Raw genomic sequence first — 23,970 nt, forward strand, 5'->3', positions numbered from 1 at the left:
TATTAGACTAGATTTCGGGGCTTCACTGGTGGCTCAGTGGTAAAGAATCTGCCTGCCAATGCAGGAGACTCAGGTTTGATCTCTGGGTCAATAAGCTCTCCTGGAGTAGGAAATAGCAACCCACTCCAGTAATCTTGCCTGGGAAATCCAATGGAGAGAGGAACCTGGTGGGCTACAGTCCATGAGGTTGCAAAAGAGTGGGACATGACTCCGTGACTAAATAGCAACAGACTAGACCTCGTGGGGAGAGGGGTGGCCCCAGCGAGCGGGCGTCGGTCCATCTGTGCCAGATGGTGTGGTCTTTGTGGAGCTGGCTTCCTGCTGGGGGTGCTGACTGAGCCCACCACCAGGTAAGCAGGGTCACTGCAGGGGGCATGAGTGCAGGCACTGGGTGAGGGCAAGGCTGCACTGGGCAGGTGACGTCTGAGATGACACCTGCCTGAATGACTAGGAGCCAATAGGGGCCTTCAGAAGGCTGCACAGGCGTCACTTGTCTCACTGGTTTGGCCAAGGACAGGCACCTGAAGGGTGAGACAGAGGTGTTGGAAGTTGGGTAGAGAGAAGGATTAACGTGGAGGCTCTGCCTGGGATGCGATTTTGTGGGGCTGCTCTGGCTGTCCTGGGGAGCAAAGCCCTGTCTGTGCCATACCCCATGGACCAAAGCAGCCGGGCCTTCGCAACCTGACTTCTTCCTTCACAGCTCCCTAGCATCAGGTCAAGAAAGGCTCATACTTTCCTGGGAGGGATTTGGGTTGAAAGTTTCTTTTGCCTGATTTCTCATGTTATCTTCAAAATAATTCAGCTGCAACCCTGCCTCTTCTGTCTAATCAGCTTTATGCTTTGAGTTTTATGTCTACTGCACAGGCCAGGGCTAGATCACTTTTGACTCTTTGTTCCCTCCTGTGTGTTCCTAACACTCTTGTTTCTCTTTCTTGTTTCACTTTCCTTTCTGAGGGTTTCAAGCCTCTCAGTGTCTCTCCTCCTCACCCTAACGGGTGTCGCTTGTGTGATCCTGGGCTGGAGCACCCTGGTTGACTGCTGTTGTGGACTCTGCCCCTCTGTCCACTCCCGCTCCCTCCAAGCCCCCCAACTCCCTCCAAGCCCCTCCCACTTGCCAGCGTTGTGGCTCTGGGTCCCTTCCCCCTGTCCACGCCCACTCCCTCCAAGCCCCTCCCACTCCCTCCAAGCCCCTCCCACTTGCCAGCGTTGTGGCTCTGGGTCCCTTCCCCCTGTCCACGCCCACTCCCTCCAAGCCCCTCCCACTCCCTCCAAGCCCCTCCCACTTGCCAGCGTTGTGGCTCTGGGTCCCTCCCCCTGTCCACGCCCACTCCCTCCAAGCCCCTCTCACTTGCCAGCGATGTGGCTCTGGGTCCCGTCCCTGCTGTTCCCTGCAAGCCCCCTGGCCCCACTTCCTAAGGTCGCCACCCCCGTCCCCACTCGGCTACCAGGTGCCAGCAGCTGGCCCGCCCTCAGAAGCCTCCACACACCAAGGGCTTGTCCTCGGTGTCACCTCCCTTCCACACGGTGTCGCCTCGGCCTGCTGGGCGTCCCTCCACCAGCGTGCCCACCGTACTCTCACAAACATCCTCTCCTTTGTTGTTCTCTGGCTGTCCTGTGGCACTCCCGCTCCAGGGGGCACACACTTGTGGCAGTAGGAAGTAACAACGACAGTGATTCTCCACAAAATCCTATTCTCAGTCCTCACCTGGGCCCACCTGTTGGGAGGAAAATGTCGTCTTCCTCAGAGGGAGACGTGTGTCTGAGGCAGCACAGCTTTGCAGTGGTCTGAATGAGTGGTGACTGGACTGTGGTGATGACTTTGTATGAGGTTGTGGCTGACTGTAGGATATAAATGTCATGGGTGAGAGAAAGAGGTTTGAAAAATGTCCATCCCGAATGCAGCTAAGAGTGGGACAGGGTTCTCCTTACAAAGGAGCGACTCATCGGGATGGGCGCCGGGTGCTCTGCAGGTGGCCAGGCCGGGCTCCACGGGCTCCGGGATGAGAAACATATTCAGGGAAACAGGACCATGAAGTTCCCAGCAGAGTGTGCCTGGTGGATGCCACAGTGGTGATGAACCCCACAGCAAGCACGGGGGCAGCCACGCCAGTCAGCATGCAGGACGTGGCCACCGAGGCCACTCTCAGGACCGAGGTGGCCGCCCCGTGTGTTCAGATGTGGGGGCCCACAGCATGCAGGGTCCTGGGTCTCTGGCTGCTATCGTCTCTATCTTCTGTATTCTGAGCTCTTATCACAGATTAAACTAGTTAGACGGGCTTCTCCAATGACTCAGTGGTGAAGAATCGACCCGCTGTGCAGGAAACATGGATTTGATCCCTGATGTCCCCTGGGGGAGGAAATGGCAACCTGCTCCAGTATTCCTGCATGAAAAATCCATGGACAGAGGAGCCTGGCGGGCTACAGTCCGAAGGGTTGCAGCAAGTCGGACATGACTGAGTGACTGAGCACACACGCACACAAATGAGTCAAACAAGCCTTTTCCCATCTTCTCACCACATCCTCTGTCCCTCTTCTCTCCATTTCCCTTTCTGTTTACCAATGTACCCAGAATATCCTCAATTTAATAAACTTGATTATCGGTCCTGTATAACCACCCAAATCACCCCAGCCTCTTCTCCTGACCACCAACGAGATATAAGGAGTAGTCTACGCTTGCGGTTCCTATTTACCTTCATATCCCTCCTGCTGAAGCTGCTCTTGAGAAGATCCTGGGCCCAGTTTGAACCAGCCAGCTCTGGGGCTCTCGGGTTGGCCCTCTCTTCCTCATCTCCAGGCACCTTTGGCTTTTCTGCCTCCTTCAACTCCAGGGTCCCAGGTGCTCACTCTCCCTCAGACCCCATGTCCCCAGGGGCCACTCCCAGTCTCAACTGCTTCCTTTCCATCTCTCCTCTATCACCAATTTCCTGTAAGCAAAGTCCCTCACAAAATTTCCAGTTTCTAGTCCTTGAGTTGCCTTTTCTCTGGAGTTGATGACCATAGAGGGCAGTGCGGCTGTTGGGTCGGCTGCCTGGACTGTTACCTGACCCTGCTGGGCTCTAAGCACCCTCCACCAGCATCCACCCCACATGCCAGCCCCTGTCTTCCCTCTGTCTCATGCGCCCTCTGGTCATCCATCCCATACATTGTGTCTAAACGGTTCAAACCTTAAAAACCTTCCAGAACCCTTTTTCTTCTAAAAATCACGTCTTATCCTGGCTTTGGAGGTGCTCTGTGATCTGACTACAGTCCATTGACAGCCTTTCTAGCTGTCAAGGACAGACCTTCACCAAGGTGTCTGCTGTCCTCCAACACACCCTGCTTATTAAAACTGCATCTTGTTCCCTCCACCCCAGTGTCCTCCCTAATTCATTGCCTCCCCCCGGTCCCTGTAGCTGAAAACAGAGGCTTCTGTAGGCTAGATCTCTAGCTCAGCAGCAGACGGATGCTGCCTTTTACCATGTCCCGTGTGCACTCCCTCACCTCGCTTCCTGGCTGTGCTTCCTTGAAGGCAGGTCTATGCATCTCGCAAGCCCAGCCTGACCGTGGTAGAGAAGGGTCAGGGAAACAGTTCTCCGAGCTCTGGTAAGTTGCAAACTCTATGCCAGGTGCTCTTTCTCCAAGCCTCCTCGACTGGGTGGGCAGAAAGGGAGGGTTAGATGTAAGTCAGATATCCAGGATGCTCAGGTCACAAATGACCAATCTGGGAGTTGAACCCAGCACCATCTTATTCCAAAGGCTTTCATACCACATGGCTGAAAACTGTTCCTCCCTTCCTTTAACAGTGAATGATTTTCCAATGCAAAGTCATCAGTAATTTTAACAGATGAAAATAGGGCTACAACAATGAAGTGCCTGGGTGTCTGGCACAGCTTGCTTTGCCCTCTCTTCCCTTCCTAATTCCCTGCTGCTCTGGCTCAGCCTCCCTCCCCCTTCCCAGGCTCTGCTCTTCCTTTCCAATTCTTTCCTCCCCTTCCTCTTCCTCTTCTGAGCTTTGTCTCCCCCATAGTTTTCCTGGCTCTGCCTCCTTCTCCCCCTACTACCCTTGTTGGACCACCAGGGTCTCCTTTTCTTTCAGAGCTTTACTCGAAAATCTCTTTCTCTGGAAAGCCTTCTCTAGAAACCCAAACTAGAGCTCCAGACTCCCCACTTGGAATGTCCTGTTCCCGTCACTGCATTATCCCTTTTCCTTCATTATTTATACTCCCAACTTATATGTATTTTACTTGCTAATTCTGCCTGGTGTCCCCTCTCCCAGTAGAAGTCGAACTCCACTTGAACAGAGACTGTGCTGTTTGCTGCTTTTCCAGCACCAGGGACAGCGCCAGCACATAGTAGGTGCTTGGTTCATGTTTGCTAATGAAAGCCCCTTGGATATTCTGGGCTATTAGCAGAGCAGTTTAAAATCCTGCTCTCCCCCTTCCTGCTTTGACAAATGTCAATGAAAGTGTCTTTGCAGAATAAATATTTGAATGAGCGAGTGGGCTGATGCTGTATGGCCTGAGCCTCTGAGGTTGCTATTTACCACAGGGAAGCTTTACTGCAGCCTCCTTCCACTTAAAGCCCACCCACAGCTTACGTTTTAATCACATCTGGAACTGTGATGCCAGCATTGTATTTTTTTAGCTTCTTAAATGTTGCAATTTCCAGATCCATCATCTGTAATCTGGCACATGTCAGGAGGGTGCTTCTAGCTGCAGAAGCTGAGGTTTTCTGAACCTGTTTGCCAGGTGCCTAGTTTTTGCTGTTATTTAGATTTGAGACCAGGCGGAAGACAGCTGTGCTGAATTTGAATTCCAGTGAGGCTCCTGGCCACACGTCCTGCTGCTGGCTCATCACCTCGCAGGGCTGGAAACGCAGGGGCTTGTGGCGCCCTTTGCAATGGGGGTGTGAAAAGCAGAGAAAGTATCCAGAGGAGATGAAGTGGGTTAAAAGCAGCCAGCCTGTCTGTCTGTCTGTAGTGACTTTGCACAAAGCAGGAGCACTGGGCAGATCTGAGTGCTTCCTTGCCCCTTGGAGGTTCTCTGGGTAGCTTTTGGATGTCACTGCTGGGTGTCAGTTGACAGGCTCTCAGAATGATTAGCCTGCACGTCCATTAGCTGTGTGTCCCGCGATTGCTGACCATTTCCTCCAGCTCCTTCCAAGCACATCTTCATAGAGGCGGGCACCTGGCCATGGGGCTGCTTCTTCCTTCCTTAGAGGGGATGAGGGAGAACCTTCAGGTCTTTCAATATCTCTGGTCAACTCTAGGTGACCAAACCTCAATATCTTAAAATGTCAGCATCCCAATTTCCAGTGGAAATCTCCCAAAGAGCCACATCTAATAACAAAACCCACCCAAACCCCAGGTGGTAGGGCGTGACCACAGGGTGTTGGGGGAGGGGTGCAGTGGTTTAGGTGTCTGGTCAAGTGGGATAGCTGGAGGAGCTGTGGTCTGGGCGAGTAGCCCTTCCCGTTGGTGGGCTTCTGGACCATGAAAAGTTTCGCTATGAAATTTTGATGCATCTTGCTGATACAAAGGGCATTTTGGGAAAAGGCCATGTGAGCTGAGATTGGTCAAGGGCTGAGCAGCGGGACAGGAACACACTTTCCCCTCAGATTCATTTCAAAGCTCCCTCCAGCTCTTCGGGAGCCTCTGATAGCTGCCTCCCTCCCATCTGCTTTCTGCTCCTTGTGCTGTTTCAGGCTCCTCTGTGCTTTGTTGAGCTCCCCATGATCAACTCTTGAGCTTTCCTGGTGTCAGAAGTCCTGGGGTGTCTTCATGAATAAGAGAAGCAAAGTATGTGTCTGCTTAGAAACTGAAACTACTACCTACCTGCCAGGGATGGAAGGTCTTAACCTGGCCTGCAGGGGAGCCATGAACCCACGGAGACGCCATGCCTCAGTTTGCTTGCATGTGCATTTTTCTGGGGAAGGGGGCTTCTGTTGATTCTCTCTTAGCCTGGGCTCACTAGAAAGCAGCGTGTGAGCCAGAGGACATGTGCGATCTTACTTTGTTTCTGGAATATGATCCAGGGAGCAGGAGCGAGGGCAGGACCATGAAGCAGAGAGAGAGATTAGAGAGGAAGTTGTGTTCTGCTCCTGTCCCTTGGGCTGCACCTGCTTTGTTAGGGCTTCAGGTGGGAGATGGGGAGGAGGCTACTGTCCAGAGAAGCTCAGGGGTAGGATGCTCAGTGAGGCCAGCTTGTGTCAGCAGGAGGTCACAGTCCACACAGAGCTGGACCAGGAGACAGGTAGTGTCCAGGGTCCAGAGACTCTGAAAAAGATTCTCCAACTCTCTGCCTGCCTTCAGGGCTACTGTGTACAGGTGTACAGTTGGTGCACTGCCCCAAATTTCCTTACCTGAGTTCTGTTTGCTGAGCCTTGTATCCAGGGCCCTGTGCCCGCCCACAGCTAAAAGCCTTTTTCTCTCGGCTCTGAGGGGATCCCGCTCACCTGCTTTTCCAGCGTGACCAGTGCTGTCACCCATACCACCTGCGCCTGTGCTCCAGCTCGGGCTCCCCGAGTGCAGCTCACACACCTCCTCATGAGTGCTCATGGCGTGCACCAACTGCTCCAAGTTTGGTTCAGGAACCTGCTTCTCAGAGTCCGCTGGTGTTGCCTTGTGTTTCCTGTGACTGTTTAGATGTGAGAATTTGGCCCTGGGTTCTTTCCATCCATCCACCATACCCTCCCAGTGTGCCTGTGGCAGGGGTGTCAATACATCTAGCTTATGGAATCTGACAGCTTCTGTGTTTTTATTTTTAAATTATGAAACTATATATTTGGGCTTTCATTCAGCAAACACTAGTTAACTTTGTGTAGCAAGCACCATTTCTTAGTGGTAAGATTCTGGGGAATGACTTAATTTCCCAAGTTTCATTTTCTCCTCTGTGACATGGAGATAATTATTTACCCCAGAGGGGTCCTGCCTCTTAAGCAGGATAATGGGTATTAAAGGACCTCACCCGCTATCAGCCGTGGAAGAAGTTCTACAGGTGTGGGTATCCTCCCCTGCCAATCCCCCGTCTCCTCCTTGGAGAGTAATATGATGCCATGGCCACTGCCAGAATACTCACAGCCAGCCCTGCCTTCACCCTGTTCCCGTGTGACAAGCTCTCTGGGGACGGCACCTCCCACCCTGCCCTGCAGTGGTGAAAGGCATGTTCTGGAAGTATGCTCCAAGGCTCTGCTTACTGCCTGTGGCTTCGGTGCCTCATTTTCCTCCCAGAACACAGGTCACAGAGTGGTTGGAGGGTTGAGTTAGGTAGTATGTGAGTGTGTTCAGAAGAATGACTGGCACCCAGCAAGTGTTCAGTAAGCAGTGACTGTTCTCAGTATCATCACTATTCTATTACCAATGAGAGAGAAATGAGCTGAAATCCAATTTAGCTTTAGAACCAGTAGTATTTGAATTAACTTGTGTTGGCTCTAGGATGAAGAAGATCATCATAGTTCTTAGAGACAATAGACCAAGCAAATGCAAAGCCCTGTTGATGTCAGGGGACAAGGCCGCTCTGGTCCTGTGAGCAGGTCTGCCCTTGGCTGCTGTCAACATCAGGGTCCTGAATCAAGGTTTGAGTTTTTCTAAGTTCATATCCCACTGCTGCTGGATCCTCAGAATAAATTCCTAGGAAAATGCCTTTTCTGAATGCTGATTCTTTGTTGTGAATGCTGAGGAGACAATACATTTTTCTGGTTCAGAACACAGAGTCCAAGTTAGACATACTTAATTTGAATCTTCCTTGTCATTTATTAAACTGAGTGAGTTTGTGCAAATCACCTAACTTCTCTTTTCCTTGGTTCTCCTGTCAGGAAAAGTGGGATAATAGTAGCACCTACCTTGTCTAGTTGTTTCCGGGAGTAAATGTGATAATGGACTTTTAGTACATTTTAGCATAGTCCCCAGAAGAGAATAACTGGTATTATCATTATTTCAAAAAACTTGCCCTCAAATTTTTCTTGTAAAAAATTCCAGAATTATAGAAAGATCAAAGTATAGTACAACAAGCACTCATATGCTCTGCACCTGGATTGAAAAATGTAAATATTTAGACATATTTGCTTTATCTCTCTGTAAATGTGTCAAATTTATCTGTATCTACATATGTAAAACTTTTGCTAATATAGTGTAAAAGGAAGTTGCCAACATCATGAAACTCCTAAAACCTTTTTCTTGTTCCTAATAATAAGGACATTCTTCTACATAGCCACAATCCCCTTATCACACCTAAGAAAAGTTAAAATAATTTTATAAAATCATTTAATGTCAGTCTATATTAAAATTTTTCCCATTGTCCCAAGAAAGATGTGAAGTATCATCCTGAGGATTACTTGCTGAGTACAAGGAGGGAGGAAGGAGTCTTTGGTAAAGAGATCTGGTAAAAAAAGTCTTTGGTAAAAGAGAGATCTGACCATGTTAACATACCACCACTAAGTAGTGACCTGCTTACACATTATCTCCTGAGAAATATTGCTGCCAGAATCCAATCAAGTCTCCAAACACGTACTATTTAATGTGGTAGCCACCAGCCAGTAATATGTGCTTGAGATGTGCTCTAAGAATAAAAAAACACATGTAATGTACACCCATGGCCGATTCATTCAATGTATGGCAAAAACCACTACAATATTGTAAGTAATTAGCCTCCAATTAAAATAAATGAGTTAATTTAAAAAATGTTTCATGTTTTGAAGATTTAGTATGAAGAAATACTGTAAAATATTTCATTACTAATCCAAAAAATACTAAGTGTTTAAATGATGTTTAGTTATGAAAAGAGTTTAGTTATGGGACTTCACTATGTTATTAACATTAACTTCACCTGTTTTTAAAAATTTTTAGTGGGGAAACAGGCAAATTTATTTATTTAGTTAGTTTTTATTTTAATCTATTTAATTGGAGGCTAATTACTTTACAGTATTATAGTGGTTTTTGCCATACACTCACATGAATCAGCCATGTGGTCCCCATCCTGAACCCTCCTCCCACCTCCCTCCCCACCCCATCCTTCTGGGTCATCCCAGTGCACCAGCCCTGAGCACCCTGTCTCTTGCATCGAACCTGGACTGGTGATTCGTTTCACATATGATAATATACATGTTTCAATGCCATTCTCTCAGATCATCCCACCCTTGCCTTCTCCCATAGAGTCCAAAAGACTGTTCTATACATCTGTGTCTCTTTTGCTATCTCACATATAGGGTTATCATTACCATCTTTCTAAATTCCATGTATATGCATTAGCATACTGTATTGGTGTTTTTCTTTCTGAATTACTTCACTCTGTATAATAGGCTCCAGTTTCATCCACCTCATTAGAACTTATTCAAATGTGTTCTTTTAATGACTGAGTAATATTCCATTGTGTATGTGTACCACGGCTTTCTTATCCATTCATCTGCTGATGGCCATCTAGGTTGCTTCCATGTCCTGGCTATTATAAACAGTGCTGCGATGAACAGTGGGGTATATGTGTCTCTTTCAGTTCTGGTTTCCTAGGTGTGTATGCCCAGCAGTGGGATTGCTGGGTCATATGGCAGTTCTATTTCCAGTTTTTTAAAGGAATCTCCACATTGTTCTCCATAATGGCTGTACTAGTTTGCATTCCCACCACACCCTCTCCAGCATTTATTATTTGTAGACCTTTTGATAGCAGCCATTCTGACCAGCATGAGATGTAGGTACCTCATGGTGGTTTTGATTTGCATTTCTCTGATAATGAGTGATGTTGAGCATCTTTTCATGTGTTTGTTAGCCATCTGTATGTCTTCTTTGGAGAAATGTCTGTTTAGTTCTTTGGCCCATTTTTTGATTGGGTCCTTTATTTTTCTGGAATTGAGCTGCAGCAGCTGCTTGTGTATTTTTGAGACTAATTCTTTGTCAGTTGCTTCGTTTGCTATTATTTTCTCCCATTCTGAAGGCTGTCTTTTCACCTTGCTTATAGTTTTGTTTGTTGTGCAAAAACTTTTAAGTTTCATTAGGTCCCATTTCTTTATTTTTGCTTTGATTTCCATTCCTTTAGGAGGTGGGTCATAGAGGATCCTGCTGTGCTTTATGTCAGAGAGTGTTTTGCCTATGTTCTCCTCTAGGAGTTTTATAGCTTCTGGTCTTACATTTAGATCTTTAATCCATTTTGAGTTTATTTTTGTGTATGGTGTTAGAAAGTGTTCTAGTTTCATTCTTTTATAAGCAGTTGACCAGTTTTCCCAGCACCACTTGTTAAAGAGATTGTCTTTTCTCCCCTGTGTATTCTTGCCTGCTTTGTCAAAGGTAAGGTGTCCATAGGTGTGTGGATTTATCTCTGGGCTTTCTATTCTGTTCCATTGATCTATATTTCTGTCTTTGGGCCAGTACCATACTGTCTTGATGACTGTAGCTTTGTAGTATAGCCTGAAGTCAGGTAGGTTGATTCCTCCAGTTCCATTCTTCTTTCTCAAGATTGTTTTGGCTATTCGAGATTTTTTGTATTTCCATACAAATTGTAAAATTATTTGATCTAGTTCTCTGAAAAATACCGTTGGTAGCTTGATAGGGATTGCATTGAATCTATAGATTGTTTTGGGTAGTATACTCATTTTCACTCTATTGATTCTTCCAATCCCTGAACACAGTATATTTCTCCATCTATTTGTGTCATTTTTTATTTCTTTCATCAGTATTTTATAGTTTTCTATATATAGGTCTTTTGTTTCTTTAGGTAGCCTTATTCCTAAGTATTTTATTCTTTTCGTTGCAATGGTGAATGGAATTGTTTCCTTAATTTCTCTTTCTGTTTTCTCATTGTTAGTGTATAGGAATGCAAGGGATTTCTGCATGTTAATTTTATTTCTTGCAACTTCACTGTATTTATTGATTAGCTCTAGTAATTTTCTGGTGGAGTCTTTAGGGTTTTCTATGTAGAGGATCATGTCATCTGCAAACAGTGAGAGTTTTACTTCTTCTTTTCCAATCTGGATTCCTTTTATTTCTTTTTCTGCTCTGATTGCTGTGGTCAAAACTTCCAAAACTATGTTGAATAGTAGTGGTGTGAGTGGGCACCCTTGTCTTCTTCCTGACTTTAGGGGAAATGCTTTCAATTTTCCACCATTGAGGATAATGTTTGCTGTGGGTTCGTCATATGTAGCTTTTATTATGTTGAGATATGTTCCTTCTATTCCTACCTTCTGGAGGGTTTTTATCATAAATGGATGTTGAATTTTGTCAAGGCTTTCTCTGCATCTATTGAGATAATCATATGGTTTTTATCTTTCAGTTTGCTAATGTGGTGTATTACATTGATTGATTTGCAGATATTAAAGAATCTTTGCACTCCTGGGATAAAGCCCACTCGGTCATGATGTATGATCTTTTTAATATGTTGTTGGATTCTGTTTGCTAGGCTTTTGTTAAGGATTTTTGCATCTACGTTCATCATTAATATTGGCCTGTAGTTTTCTTTTTTTGTGGCATCTTTGTCAGGTTTTGGTATTAGGGTGATGGTGGCCTCATAGAATGAGTTTGGAAGTTTACCTTCCTCTGCAATTTTCTGGAAGAGTTTGAGTAGGATAGGTGTTAGCTCTTCTTTAAATTTTTGGTAAAATTCAGCCGTGAAGCCGTCTGGTCCTAGACTTTTGTTTGCTGGAAGATTTCTGATTATGGTTTCTATTTCCATGCTTGTGATGGGTCTGTTAAGGTTTTCTATTTCTTCCTGGTTCAGTTTTGGAAGGTTATACTTTTCTAAGAATTTGTCCATTTCTTCCAAGTTGTCCATTTTATTGGCATATAGTTGCTGATAATAATCTCTTATGATCCTTTGTATTTCTGTGTTGTCTGTTGTGATTTCTCCATTTCCATTTCTAATTTTGTTGATTGGATTCTTCTCCCTTTGTTTCTTGATGAGTCTGGCGAATCATTTGTCAATTTTATTTATCTTTTCAAAGAACCAGCTTTGGCTTTGTTGATTTTTGCTATGGTCTCTTTTGTTTCTTTTGCATTTATTTCTGCCCTAATTTTTAAGATTTCTTTCCTTCTACTAATCCTGGGGTTCTTCATTTCTTCCTTCTCTAGTTGCTTTAGGTGTAGAGTTAGGTTATTTATTTGACTTTTTCCTTGTTTCTTGAGATAAGCCTGTATTGCTATGAACCTTCCCCTTAGCACTGCTTTTACAGTGTCCCATAGGTTTTGGGTTGTTGTGTTTTCATTTTCATTCATTTCTATGCATATTTTGATTTCTTTTTTTTATTTCTTCTGTGATTTGTTGGTTATTCAGAAGTGTATTGTTTATCCACCATATGTTGGAATTTTTAATAGTTTTTTTCCCCTGTAATTGACATCTACTATTACTGCATTGTGGTCAGAAAAGATGCTGGAAATGATTTCAATTTTTTTGAATTTACCAAGGCTACACTTATGAACCAGGATGTGATCTATTCTGGAGAAGGTTCCGTGTGCACTTGAGAAAAAGGTGAAATTTATTGTTTTGGGGTGCAGTGTCCTATAGACATCAATTAGGTCCAACTGGTCCAGTGTATCATTTAAAGCTTGTGTTTCCTTGTTAATTTTGTTTACTTGATCTATCCATAGGCGTGAGTGGGGTATTAAAGTCTCCAACTACTATTGTGTTATTGTTAATTTCCTCTTTCATACTTGTTGGTGTTTGCCTTAAATATTGTGGTGCTCCTATGTTGGGTGCATATATATCTATAATTGTTATATCTTCTTCTTGGATTGATCCTTTGATCATTATGTAGTGTCCATCTTTGTCTCTTTTCACAGCCTTTATTTTAAAGTCTATTTTATCTCATATGAGTATTGCTACTTCTGCTTTCTTTTGGTCTCTATTTGCATGGAATATCTTTTTCCAGCCCTTCCCTTTCAGTCTGTATGTGTCCCTTGTTTTGAGGTGGGTCTCTTTTAGACAGCATATATAGGGGTCTTGTTTTTGTATCCATTCAGCCAGTCTTTGTCTTTTGATTGGGGCATGCAACCCATTTACATTTAAGGTAATTATTGATAAGTATGATCCCGTTGCCATTTGCTTTCTTGTTTTGGGTTCGAGTTTATTTTTTTTTTTATTTTATTATTTTTATTTTTTTTATTATTATTTTTTTTTAATTTATTTTTTTATTTTTCAGTGGGTTTTGTCATACATTGATATGAATCAGCCATAGAGCTACACGAATTCCCCATCCCGGTCTCCCATCCCACCTCCCTCTCCACCCGATTCCTCTGGATCCCCCCAGCCCAACAGGCCCGAGCACTTGACTCATGCCTCCCACCTGGGCTGGTGGTCTGTTTCACCACAGATAATATACATACTGTTCTTTCGAAACATCCCACCCTCCCCTTCTCCCACAGAGTTCAAAAGTCTGTTCCGTACTTTGGGTTCGAGTTTATACACCCTTTCTGTATTTCCTGTCTAGAGAAGATCCTTTAACATTTGTGGAAGAGCTGGTTTGGTGGTGTTGAATTCTCTCAGCTTTTGCTTGTCTGTAAAGCTTTTGATTTCTCCTTCATATTTGAATGAGATCCTTGCTGGGTATAGCAATCTGGGTTGTAGGTTTTTCTCTTTAATCACTTTAAGTATGTCCTGCCATTCCTTTCTGACCTGAAGAGTTTCTATTGAATGATCAGCTGTTATCCTTATGGGAATCTCCTTGTGTGTTATTTGTTGTTTTCCCCTTGCTGGTTTTAATATTTCTTCTTTGTGTTTGATCTTTGTTAATTTGATTAATATGTGTGTTGGGGTGTTTCGCCTTGGGTTTATCCTGTTTGGGACTCTCTGGGTTTCTCGGAATTGGGTGATTGTTTCCTTCCCCATTTTAAGGAAGTTTTCAACTATTATCTCCTCAAGTATTTTGTCATGGTCTTCCTTTTTGTCTTATTCTTCTGGGACTCCTATGGTTCAAATGTTGGTGCCTTTAACATTGTCCCAGAGGTCTCTGAGGTTGTCCTCATTTCTTTTAATTCTTGTTTCTTTTTTTCCTCTCTGTTTCATTTATTTCTACCATTCTATCTTCTACCTCACTTATCCTACCTTCTGCCTCTGTTATTCTACTGTTGATTCCCTCCAGAGTGTTTTTGATCTCATTTATTGCATTATTCATTATTGATTGACTCCTTTTTATTTCTTCTAGGTCTTTGTTAAACATTTCTTGCATTTTCTCAATCGTTGTCTCCAGGCTATTTATCTGTAACTCCATTTTTCTTTCAAGATTTTGGATCATTTTTACTGTGATTATTCTGAATTATATTTCAGATAAACTCCCTATCTCCTCCTCTTTTGTTTGGTTTGGTGGGCATTTATCATCTTCCTTTACCTGCTGAGTATTTCTATGCCTTTTCATCTTGTTTAGATCGCTGTTTGGGGTGGCCTTTCTGTATTCTGGCAGTTTGTGGTTCTTCTTTATTGTGTAGGTTCCTCCCTGTGCGTGGGGTTGGACGAGTGGCTTGTCAAGGTTTCCTGGTTAGGGAAGCTTGCATTGGTGTTCTGGTGGATGGAGCTGGATTTCTTTTCTCTTGGGTGCAATAAAGTGTCCAGTAGTGAGTTTTGAGATGTCTGTGGGTTTGGTGTGACTTTGGGCAGCCTGTATATTGAAGCTTAGGGCTATGTTCCTGTGTACTGGAGAATTAGCATCGTACGTCTTGCTCTGGAACTTGTTGGCTCTTGGATGGAGGTTGATTTCAGTTTAGGTATGGAGGCTTTTGGATGAGCTCTTGTCAATTAATGTTCCTGGAGTGAGGAGTTTCCTGGTGTTCACAAGTTTTGAATTTAAGCCTCCTGCCTCTGGTTTTCAGTCTTATTCTCACAGTAGTCTCAAGACTTCTCCATATATACAGCACCGATGATAAAACATCCAGGTTAATGGTGAAAAGAGTCTCCACAGTGAGGGAGAGCCAGAGAGTTACACAGAGTTACATGGAGAAGAGAAGAGGGAGGAGGGAGATAGAGGCGACCAGGAGGAGAAGAGGGGGAATCAAAAGGGGAGAGAGCAAGCTAGCCAGTAATCACTTCCCTATGTGCTCTCCACAGTCTGGATCCCTCAGAGATGTTCATGGAGTTACACGGAGAAGAGAAGAGGGAGGAAGGAGATAGAGGTGGCCAGTAGGAAAAGGGGGAATCAAAATGAGAGAGAGAGATCCAGCCAGTAATCAGTTCCCTAAGTGCTCTCCACAGCCCGGAACACACAAAGAGATTCACAGAGTTAGGTAGAGAAGAGAAGGGGGAGGGAGGAGATAGAGGCGACCTGGTGGAGAAAAAGGAGTGTCAAAAGGGGGAGAGAGCAGTCAAGCCAGTAATCACACTCCCAAGTAAAAATGGGTACTGAAGATTGTGTTCTTAAAGGTACAAAATTGATAACAAATACCAAAAAGCAAAGATTAAAAATCTAGAGTAGAGGTTAGACTCTCAAAAATACAATATTAAAAAAAAAAACAAAATCATAAAGATTACATATGAAGTTTGCTTTAAAAATAGGGTCTTTTTTTTTGCAAGGTAATAGTAGGGTATAAAAATGAAAATTAAAGGAGTAACAGAGGACTTAAAAATAAAAAAAAATTTTAATAACAAAAAATGATAATAATAAAAAATATATCTAGGACTTTCTCTGGAGCTGTCGCAGACAGAGTGGGGTCAGTTCATTTTAAGATAGTTCCTTGATCTGGCTTATACTTCTCAAGATCTGTAGGCCCCTTCGTATGTAGTCAGTGCTAACTGCCGGGTTTTAATCTGTTGCACCTGTCACTTCCAAGGCCGTTCTCTCTGTTTATTTTAGCTTCCTCTGTTTGCTGGCCTCTTCAGTGTCTAATTTCCGCCCTGACACAAGGGGGCGCTGGTGGTCACTTATTTAGGCTCGGTTGTTCAGTCGTGCTGTGGGGAGGGAGGAGCGCTGCAGACAAACATCCCTGGCGTGTGTGGGGAGCACTCGCAGTGTCTCGGCCACACTGGGTTTGCCCCGCTCACAGCGCGTGTGCTTTCCCCGTCTACACTGCTCAGGCTCCAGGTTGCCCTGCCGGGAACTGTCTGAGGTGGGCCCTGGGTTGCGTGCACTCCCCAGGCCTAAGCCTCTCAGGTTCAGGTTCTCGGGTACTCCACGAAGGCCCAGACTCGGTTGGGCTGTATTTTGTGCCCTTCCAGGTCCGAGCAGCTCAGGCGACCAGGTGCTAGGGAGTGCACTCTCCCCAGGTGGGTGCTGCGTCTTATCGCCTCCCCGTCCCAGCCGCTCGGTTTCCTGGGAGGTAGCGGGAGCATCGTCTCAGGTGTGCCGTGTGTCTCTTCTGGGGAGCTGGTCTCTGGCTGCAATCCTCCCTGCAGATGTCTACTGTCCAGAATCCCAGGAAGTCTTGGTTATAAACTGGAAGCCTGTTCGCAGTTTGGTAGGGGATGCTGTCTCTGGGCCCGAGTTTGCCCCTTTCCGGCTCTGGCTGGCGCCCTCCTGCCCCCTACCTCCGGTGGGGGATGGGTCAGTCCCCAGCCTGCTAGCTCTGCTCTGGTATTCGCTCAGTCCCTTGCTCTGTGAGCTGGCCGGCAGTGCCTTAGGTGAGGGCTTTTCACAGGATCTTTCTCTCTCTCTTTCCTCCCTCTCTCTCTGGCTACCCCACAGTCCGGGTTGCTCTCTCACGTTACCTCCCTCACATTGCCCTCAGGGCATTCAGGCCTGGTCCTTACTCTAAGCAATGCAGCCCTCTCCTCCCCGTTCAGCCCTCACTCGCTGGTGGCAGATGCGAACGTCTGGGCTACTTCTCTGCTGGGAGTTGCAGTTAGGCAGGTAATCTGCGGGTTTTCATTCTTTCTTTTTATTTATTTTATTTATTTTCCCCTCCCAGTTATGCTGCTCTCTGAGATTCCAAAACTGCCCACAGACCCCGCCGGTGAGAGGGTTTCCTGGTGTTTGGAAACTTCTCTTAAAAGACACACTCCCTGGGATGGGTCTCCATCCCTAACTCTTTTGTCTCTCTTTTTATCTTTTATCTTTTGTTCTACCTCCTTTCGAAGACAATGGGCTGCCTTTCTGGGTGCCTGGTGTCCTCCGTCAGGATTCAGAAGTTGTTTTGTGGAATTTGCTCAGCATTCAAATGTTCTTTCGATGAATTTGTGGGGGAGAAAGCGGTCCCCTGTCCTATTCCACCACCACCTTAGGACCGTCCCCCCCAAAGGCAAATTTAGAATCATGTGTGATACACATTGTCCATCTGTTGGTCAGCACTGTTCTAGATCTAACTTTCAGAAAGTTGAGGGTTAGAGGAACAACTTAAGTGACACTGCAAGAAAATAGTCTGACAAAACAATCTTTGGGACATTCTAGAAAACTCATCAGAAAGTCAATGTCCTGATAAAAGAAAAAGTGAGAGGATATTCTAGATTAAGAAATTACTGAGATAAAACAAGCAATCCTTGAACCTGGATTAGGTCCCATGACAAAAACAACCAAACAGCACTGTGCTCCTATAACCAAACAGAAAGTCACAGGAAACATTCTTAGAAAACGTGATTATTAAAGATAAACAGGAACTGGGTAGTGAAGGGCATGTTTTGTATTTGGTGAGGACAACGTAGGGAGTTTAAGAGGCGCTTGTTATTAGTTGTGGCTCTTTGGAAGATATCCACTGGAAACTGGGATGCTGACATTTTAATATATTCAGGTTTGGTCACCTAGAGTTGACCAGACAAGATCCATCCCATCCCTGGGCCAGAGAGGGACAGGATGTTTATGTTGAGGGATCCCCTTGCATGAAGTTGGGGTTTGGTGGGTTTTTCTTTTGGACCCTGAAGTTGCTCTTGGAGGTGTCAGAAATTGGGGTTTAATAACAGAATCAGAAAAAGAAAATGCAAAATTTAAGAAAAACCTTGACCTTCTTAGCCATTACTTTCTTTGTGGTCCTTGGCCTTAGGTTATAGACTTGCACTGATAGCCTTCACTCCAGGCAATGCAAAATATTTTAATATGTAGATAGAAAGACATTTGGGTTCCTAAAGTGGACAGAATCTACCAGAATCAGAACATCCTTTGAGGTGGCTGGATGCTGGGGGTTTTGCACATGTTTCCTTTTATTTGCTACTTCTTTGAATCCAGTCACTTTCTGGGAGCTTTGGAATTGTTTCTGCTCTATTTCATTTTAGAAATAGCTAAACACTAACTGATAGAGATGAATTTTACACTAGCTCTGGGCTTTTCTCCATCCAAATTACACATTTGTTGAGAATAGCTATGTCTATAATTTTCACTGAAAATGAAAAGATCACTTAAACAAATTGATAGGCAGGGCACTATGTACCTTTGATTACATTTACAGTGTATTTCTGATTTGGGTATTTTTGTAAAGTTTTTGTCATTTTATTTCCATTTTAGCTGTTGGCAAGAGATCTGTCACTTTTTCCTCTCCTGAGATGTGAATCTCAAATCAGCCATGTTAAATCAGAAATAGCGGAATAGTCTAATTTCTTACTGTTGGGGAAAGGTATTTGGGGGTTTTCTGTGCTTATTTGCCCTGAGAGTTTCTGTGATTCTTGGTGACAGAGTCGCACCTGTGTCTCACATGGATGGCTGTATGGATAGGTGTGCCCATTCCATTGTATCTTCTAGTTGGGAGGCAGCCATCCTGGTATAAACTCACATGTTTAAGCCATGAGGTCACATGCTTGGCGTTAGGCTAATTCTGTTGCCATGAGTCATGCCAGTGATAGAAATGCTGAGGTGGTACAAGCAGGCCACCCATATGAGCAGAGCTTGCAGTGGATCAGACCCCTAACCCAGGGTCCCCCTGTGGTCTAGTGACATACATTCGTGCTAGTTTGGGAATCTTCACCGTATCAGTGAGCCCAGTGTCAGCTAGTTTCTGGGTTAACTCACAATGTTATGATCCCCAAACTTGGAAGAGGTTTACAGGGGACAGATCTGTTAATGGTGATTCTTACTGAATGTGCCAAACCCTACCTAGTTTCAGAGTCCTTGGGAAGCCTGTTCTCATCCTTTGTGGGTGATGTTTGTGTAAAGGTATCTGCAAGGTCCTTCACATGGGTCTTTACATCATTCCTCTGAGCTTCAAATGCTGACAGTACCAACCTGCTCCTGGGCTCCACCTGGCTGTCTAGCCCAGGCTGCTGCACTCTCCCCCACCGCCAGCTTAAAATGTGGTCTGTGCCTTTCTCCCCCTCCCCATCCCTGCTGTCTGTCACGTGCTTGTCTGATGGAGTCCACGGGCCACCAAAGCCTTGCTCGTTTACACAGGTGTGCCAACCACAGCTCTCTGCCTTGATCTTCACTCAGAGTCCTGTTGAAATGAAAGACAATTAAGGAGAGATATAATTTGCAAACTGCAACTCATTTATAAGCATCAACATTTTAATTTTACTGGTGCCGGATTACCCTCCCCTGCAAAACAGCCTACAGATGGCCCCCCCATGCCAGTAAAGGACCGACGTTGTCCTTCTGTGTCCATCTTCCCTTTGCAGAGGAAGAGGTCACCAGGGTCATAGTCACAGAGCATAAAGACTGTCTTTCCAGCCTACCTGGTGTGGCCATGTGGCTACTGACTCACGAACTGGCGTTGTGTGCGCATCTGCCTGGGCATTCTCCAGGAGGAAGTAGATTGGGTTCTTTTTTCTGTTACCTGGAGCGCAGCCAGGTAGACAAGAGAAATACCTGGAGGTTGGCAGGTGACCAGGCAGAAGAGCTGGATGATGCCCATGAGCATCTGTCTGTTCTTGCAGAGCTGGAGGGTGGGGGTCACAGTTCACCTCATGTTCTCATGCCCGCCTTTCCCTGGCAGCGAGATACAGCCATGCTCAGTCTTCCAAGATGTGTACCTCTTCTCTGAGGCCCCTGCAGCTGGTGGAGATGCAGGTGTGAGGAGCAGATTCACAGGGGGCTTGAGATGCAGTGAGTGTCTTACCATTTGGATTAGTGTGGACAAATCTTTGAAAAGTGAAAGTGGTAGTCACTCAGGCGTGTCTGGTTCTTTGTGATGTCATGGACTGTGGCCCGCCAGGCTCCTCTGTCCATGGAATTCTCCAGGCAAGAATACTGGAGTGGGTAGCCATTCCCTTCTCCAGGGGATCTTCCCAACTGAGGGATCAAGCCCAGGTCTCCTGCACTGCAGGAAGATTCTTTACCATCTGAGCCACCAGGGAAACCTGTACAATTCTTTACTACATGGATAAATGAATCATCTGTCCATCCCGCCATTCCTTCATCCACCCATCCATCAATCCACCCACACATACATCCCTTCATCCATCTATCCATCCAAACCAAAAAAAGTCTCTGCCCTCATGGAGCTTATTTTCTTACAATTAAGGTAGCCAGAGGAAAAAAAATTCTTAATCATTGACGCCCCCCCCCCCCCCACCATTTACCAGATCCCATTATGTTACTTAATTTTTTCCATAATGTAAAAAGTTAGTCTTTTATTTTCTTGGCTGCCATCATGTTATGTCATAACTTCCTAGAACTATAACCCATATCTTGATTATATTTTGTTGTTTTTGTTTAGTTGCTAAGTCATGTCCAACTCTTTTTTTGACCCCATGGACCATAACCTGCCAGGCTCCTCTGTCCAAGGGATTTCCCAGGCAAGAATACTGGAGTGGGTTGCCATTTCCTTAATCTTCCTGACCCAGGGATCAAGCCCACATTTCCTGCATTGGCAGGCACATGCTTTACCACTGTATATCTTATTAATGTCATTTTCAGAGAGTCAATTTGTTTCCAAGTTTTTGAGGCATTTACGTCTGTGTCTAAATGACATTCATTCACTCATTCAAAAGGATTTATTCTTTTAACAAATGCTTCTTAAGCAGCAATTGTGTGCACTGTTCTAGGTGCTGGGGGGTATAAGAGAGAATCGGACAGACAAGTCTTCTCAGTGATGCAACTGGGAGCAACATGCTATTCGGTTGTGATCACAAGGGCATATGTGAGTTAGGCCAAAAGAAAAAGGAAATATTTAACCAAGTTATTTTCATTCTAGTTAAAACTAAAGCTAGAAAACTAAAAATGGATGAATTCATCTAAAATCTGCATCCTAACTTAAACATCAATATATAACTGTATGTCACAGCAGTAAAGATGTTTATAAGTTCCACATTTTTCTTCAGTGAATTTTTTCTGGTTTCTGTAATTGGTGTCATAAAGACATCAGCCCATTTTCACTAATCATTATCCCATTTTTTCTCATTAAATATACACACCATTCATTTTTTGCAGAGGCCTTGGATCTTAGCCACCATTCAATTCAGTCTGTATTATGAAAACCATTTCACAAGCAAAAACTATCACATGATTCTAAAATGAATTTAATAGTTTTCTTTTATATTGAAATCTAGGAATTCTTTTTGATGAGCCAAATTGTGAATTCTTCACTTCATGATAATAGGCCTACTAGTTTTTCATTTCATTCCTAACTTAAATAGAAACATCAGAATATTTTGTTTCCAATTTTAAGCTGTATGCTGAATACTACCTAGCTGACATTCCAAGTCATATTTTATTTGACATTTTCATATATTTTGATGTACTTTCTACTAATATGTCTTCCTCACCAATTCCACCTCATTCCAAGTTCATTTTGTCCTCATTGCTTTCTTTCAATTCTTAATAAAAACTTCATTTATAAGGCACTTTATTTCCATTATAAAGAAGAGAGGAAAATCTTTCAAACAATTCTTTATTGCATGATCAAAGCTATACTTTAAAGGGAGCTGCCTCATTTGCTCCCATCTATAATTCAACTGCTCACACTGGCCATTGTTTATTAGTTTGTTAAACTGCTGTTCTTTTCTTTTCTTATTTATTGTTTTTGGTTGCACTGGGTCTTTGTTGCTCTGCGTGGGCTTTCTCTAGTTGTCACGTGTGGACCGTGGAGCTCAGGCCCAGCAGTTGTGGCGTACAGGCTTAGTTGCCCCGCAGTATGTGGGATCTTCCTGGGCCAGGGATTGAGCCCGTGTGCACTGCATTGGCAGGCAGGTTCTCAACCTCTGGATCACCAGGGAAGTCCTAAAATACTTTTCTATTTAGAATTAAACAGTAAGAATCACTACTTTATTTTCAAAACAATTGAGAGAACACAAAATAGCATTGGCATATGAATTTGTATTTCATGTATTGTTCTTAAAAGAACAATTCATAGAATTTCATAGAATTCAAAAAATTTCATATTAATTCAAAATTGAGAGACTTTTGCTTGCTTGCTTAGTCACTTCAGTTTTGTCTGACTCTTTGAGACGCCATGAACTATAGCTGGCCAGGCTCCTCTGTCCATGGGATTTCCCAGGCAAGAGTACTGGAGTGGGTTGCCATTTCCTTCTTCGTGGGATCATCCTGACCCAGGGATTAAACCCAGGTCTCCTGCATTGCAGGTGGATTCTTTACCACTGAGCTACTGGGGAAGCCCCACTTAGGTAGGAGTGAAGGCAAAAAAGGAAAGTGATTTACTCTGAGATATTCGAGGCTTGAAGCTACACATGCAATAGCACCTCCCCTCTTGAAATACCTTCATTCTTTGAGAACTTCTCTGTATTCTCAATGGAAAATGATGGATGAGGGATCAGAAGATATTCTGACAAACATTCAAGAAGGGGACTCCCGGGCTCCTTTTACTGAAGTAGCAGGCAGTGACTGCTGTCTTACATTTGGTCTCCTGTGAATGACTTTACATTGCTTATTGATATTTAAAAGCAATATTTATAAAATTGTTGTTGTTTAGTTGCTAAGTCGTTTCTGACTCTTTTGCGACCCCATGGACTCTAGCCCACCAGTCTCCTCTGTCCATGGAATTTCCCAGGCAAGAATACTAGAGCGGGTTGCCATTTCCCTCTCCAGGCAATCTTCCTGAGACTCCTACACTGCAGGCAGATTCTTTACCGCTGAGCCACCAGGGAATAACAGTGATCAAAACCAAATTATTCCACGTAAACAGGGCAACCATCCACCCAGGTCCATCTTCCTTAGTGCCTTAATTTTAACAGAAATCACAATGAGGGCTCCCTGTATAACTCCTAATCAAATACATGCAGAGGATCCCTTGAATAAAGTGCAGGCTGAACACACACACACGTATACCCTGGCTCAGATCAGTTCCTCAGAGAGCTGTGAATTGGATTGCGATGGTTTGGCCTCACAGAATTTCTCAAACTCACACATTCTTTTGTTTTATCCTAACTGTGATGAAGTGTGTGAATTGCAAGTGTAAGATGTATAAAGCTCACCATTGTATTTATTGTAAAGGTGTGGTCAGGACATTATCCATGACATCATACAGTATTATTCTCTTTGTGAAGACTCATGGGTAAAATTCACAATATCAGAAAAGTTGGGCTGTCCTAAATTTGTTTTTATCTAAGGATATTGTGACTCATAATCAGTATTTGTTTTTGCTTTGTCTGTTGGGGATCTTTAGTATTTTTGGCTCATTTCTGATTTCCAATCAGGATGATATGGAATGCAATTCTAGGGTATAATCAGGCTGCAATTTCTTAATTATGTTTTTCCTTTACCTTGACTTTTCAGCTATTTAACCTAACAGTTAAGAGCTTAAGGCCTTGGACCTGACTTGAATTCTAGCGTTACACCATACTAACTGTATCACATTGTGCAAATTAAAGTCTCTTTAAATACCAGTTTTTTCATCCAAAAAAATGGAGATGGTAATACTGCCTACCAAAGGGTTATTGTAGATAAAATGCAATGGTGTAGGTAAAAGCTCTAGCATGTGCCTGCTGCATGGTAAATGCTTAATAAGTAATTTTTGAAAATTATGTATTTTTGTAAGCCTCTCAGAAACCTTATAAAACCAAGTCATTATATCAGCAAACAAACCAATGAATAGCTTTATGAGCTTTTTTTATACTTGCTTAGACTGGCAAAATATGTTTCTACCTAAGGCGCTATTATGATGAGCACAGGAAAGAGCATGGGCTTTGAAATTGGATAGGATTAGCCTCAGCACTCAATCTGCAAATTATCAGCTGTGTGAACTTGAACTGTGAATCCTTCTGGTTCCCTTGGACCACCCTC

The sequence above is a fragment of the Muntiacus reevesi genome, chromosome 2 (genome assembly GCF_963930625.1).
Source record: "Muntiacus reevesi chromosome 2, mMunRee1.1, whole genome shotgun sequence".
In the NCBI taxonomy this organism is placed as follows: Eukaryota; Metazoa; Chordata; class Mammalia; order Artiodactyla; family Cervidae; genus Muntiacus; species Muntiacus reevesi.